Source organism: Oncorhynchus keta, unplaced genomic scaffold (assembly GCF_023373465.1).
Source record: "Oncorhynchus keta strain PuntledgeMale-10-30-2019 unplaced genomic scaffold, Oket_V2 Un_contig_8695_pilon_pilon, whole genome shotgun sequence".
NCBI lineage: Eukaryota > Metazoa > Chordata > Actinopteri > Salmoniformes > Salmonidae > Oncorhynchus > Oncorhynchus keta.
In genome coordinates, this window is record NW_026290185.1 from 903 (window position 1) to 4,252 (window position 3,350).

The following is a 3,350-nucleotide window of genomic DNA, read 5'->3' on the forward strand; positions in this document are numbered from 1 at the left end:
CATCTTGAATATTTTCTTGAGCAAAATTACCTAGGAAAATAAGCAAAAAAATCTGCCAGTGAAACGAGAACTTTTCTAAAATTAAGTGTTTATGGAAAAAGTAAACTTATTTTAAGATAATTTTTATTATATTGACAGATTTTTATTTGCTTGTTTTAAGCACACATTTACTTAAAGTTTATATTTTTTGTCTAAACTATACTTATTTTGCTAGGTCATTTAGCAAATCAAGAAAATACATCTTTATTTAAGTTTTTTTTTTTTTTGATATTTTTACTGAAAACAAGACAAAAATACCAAGTAATTTTTGCAGTGTGACTCCATTAAATGTGTGTGTGTGTGTGTGTAGATTAAACATGAACGGGCAAAACGGACATGGCAGCAGGTCAAAATCAAATACAAGAACATTCTGCAGAATGGTATGGTCCCCTGACTAATATTTAACAAAGCACAAGCATATATTGTACCCAGAAGGTGCCTGCTCACACATTGTCTGTACTGTTTTAGCAGTGAAAAAGAATACCACAGACAAGGCACGGGTGGTGGGTCACCAAAGGCTGACCTTACCCCAGCAGAGGACATGGCCTTGGAGCTAAATAAAAGGCAGGCCCGTCTTAGAGGGGATCCCTGGGGGAAAGGCGAGCATAGGTTCCTCCCAAGATGCCACCCGCTTCATTCAAGGTATGTCCTTCCATCTCTACATGGGATACAACCACATTCATATTGAATCAATTTGGACTGTCTGACTTTGGTTTACCTATTGCCTTGCAGTGTCTGGCAGCACTGTGTTCCTGTTAGAGCCACCAGCACAAGCACCAGACGATGCTGATCCAGTGAGTACTCCATCAAAGGCATACTGTAGGCCTGGCATGTCTTGTCTACTAGCTTCAATATGAATCCGATTAAATGTGATAGGGTGAAGGCCCCAGTGCAGCAGCAACAGCACATGATGGAGACGATGATGATGAGGAGGAGACCATCTCTGGATTCCAGAAGGCATGAGGTATCATGGTAAGACTGTGAAAGTACTATTTACTCTACAATGGTGAGGAGTCCTCATCAAAATCAAAAAATCTAATTTCTTTTACAGGACCCAGATGCTATACAGTGGGAAAACCAGCCTGGCAACATAGTGCGTATTAATAAAAGGACACCACATCCTGCCAAATTCCAGCTGCGCTAATTGTATTGTGTTCACAGAGCTCACAAGCTATCAGAAAGTTGTATGGCAACCACCTCCGGCGCCAAATAGAACTGGCAGACATAGACATTCAGTACAAGAAGAAAAAAAGATGGAAAATCTTGCACTGGAGTCGAAATAAAAGAGGACAATTAGGAAACTGGACCTTGAAATAAAAAAACTTGAGAGGGAGGTGAGATATGCCTTCAATGTACACTGTATGCTAACTGTAACACAAATGTATTAATCATTATTTGTATTTCCTCCCCCAGCTCCAAGAAGATGACACAGCTCAAAATAAAAATTAGGTATATTCTCGTAAAGTCAAGTGAGCCATGACATATGAGCTCTTATTGTGAGCACACAGGACGGTGGCATCTTTCTAAGGTTTTTTATTTTCCCAGCAATCAGTACAACCAAGTCATCGTTATAAGGCATCGCCCTCTTTTGCCCACCCCCAGCACCAGGTGTGGCCACTAGCCTATATGAAGGCCCAAAATTGTGTGTTCCTTTCTGCTCTGACAATGGCATGCCCATTCGTGCGAGATGTGGTGGATGAAGAAGCACTTGTGCTGAGGAGAGCCTTCAGGCGAGAAAGGGTCTTCAGGGACCGGTTGGACCCACTGGCCTTCCCTGACGACCATCTATGAAAGATACAGGTTTTCTGCAGATGGCATCAGGTATCTATGCAGACTACTGGGTCCCAGGATTAAGCACCGCACTGCACGGAGCCATGCACTGAGTGTGGAGCAAATGGTTTGTGTGGCCTTGCGCTTTTTTGCTAGTGGAGCCTTCCTGTACTCAGTGGGGGATGCAGAACAGCTGAACAAGGCCACAATTTGCCGCACAATAAGGAGTGTGTGTCTGGCTATCAAAGCATTAGCAGATGTCTTCATCTCCTTCCCTGGCCACAGAAGACTCTGTGACATCAAAGAGGAGTTCTATAGGATTGCAGGTAAGAGGATCTACAAATTACAGGACAACTGTTAACACATAGTAGGATACTCATTACTTTGTGTGACAGGTTTCCCCAATGTCATTGGTGCAGTGGACTGCACACACATAAGGATAAAAGCCCCCTCAGGTGCCCATGAGGCCGATTTTGTGAATAGGAAATCCTTTCACAGCATTAATGTTCAGGTGAACATAACTTTTTGATATTGTCCATTGACAAACACTCTGCATTGCCAGTGATGTGCATTGATTGGTGTAATATTCCTCATCTTATGATTTCAGATGGTCTGCAATGCTGACTGTGTGATCAGCAATGTTGTGGCAAAATGGCCTGGCTCAGTCCATGACTCCAGAATCTTTCGGGCCTCTGAAATCTATCAGTGCCCTATCACAAGGTAAGCCACACAACCCCTATTTATAACCATCATGGCTGTGTCAGAATATCACTGTGTTTATGAGGTAGTAATGATGAGATTTTTGTGTTGACAGGTGAATTCTCTGGTGTGTTGCTGGGAGACAGGGGTATGGCTGCCAGCCTTTTCTCCCTGACACCTTTCACAGACCCCCCAGGAAGCACAGCAGGCCTACAACCATGCCCATGCCAGGACCAGGGCCAGAGTTGAAATGACCTTTGGCCTCCTGAAGGCACGCTTTCACTGCCTTCACAAATTAAGGGTCAGCCCTGTTAGGGCATGTGATATTACTGTGGCTTGTGCTGTCCTCCACAATGTGGCCTGCCTGAGGAAGGAGAGGGCCCCCAGAGTGCCACCAGCCATGGACTGGGACAATCGGCAATCTTCCCTGATGACGACAGTGGTCGGCTGCTGAGGGACCAATATGTGTTGAATTATTTTAGTTAGTATGTGTGCTTTCAATTTTGGTTAAATATGTCCTGCGGTGGCAGAGGAATTTGGGTTTTTTGGGTTCGTTTTTTTTTCGAATTTGGCCTCTTATGATGTTTGTGCGGTATACTGTGTGTAATACAAGGCTGCAGGAGGCTACTGCATCCATTCATTTGTCTGTTCAGTTGATGTGTATGGATTTGTCCTGCATTTATTTTAGTGTGCAGACATGCAGGGTGTGTTATATACAGACCTTTGAATGTGTATGTATCATTTTGTATAATATGCTTGGATTCTGTGCTTTCCATCTTGTAGAGTCACTGTGGCAGTTTCGAAAAGGAGCTGATGGTTTACCTGCTGTTTTGTCCTTATTC

The 3,350-nt window shown here is 43.4% G+C and overlaps 1 long non-coding RNA gene and 1 pseudogene across 1 annotated transcript; both read left to right on the top strand.

Moving 5' to 3' along the window:
- The first annotated feature begins 637 nt into the window (after positions 1-637).
- Positions 638-978, top strand: LOC127926931 (uncharacterized). Its single transcript, XR_008125490.1, has 3 exons — positions 638-681; positions 772-833; positions 916-978. It is a non-coding gene; the product is annotated as an uncharacterized LOC127926931 (long non-coding RNA).
- A 343-nt stretch (positions 979-1,321) lies between these two features.
- Positions 1,322-2,513, top strand: LOC127926930 (putative nuclease HARBI1; annotated as a pseudogene).
- The last annotated feature ends 837 nt before the right edge of the window (positions 2,514-3,350 follow it).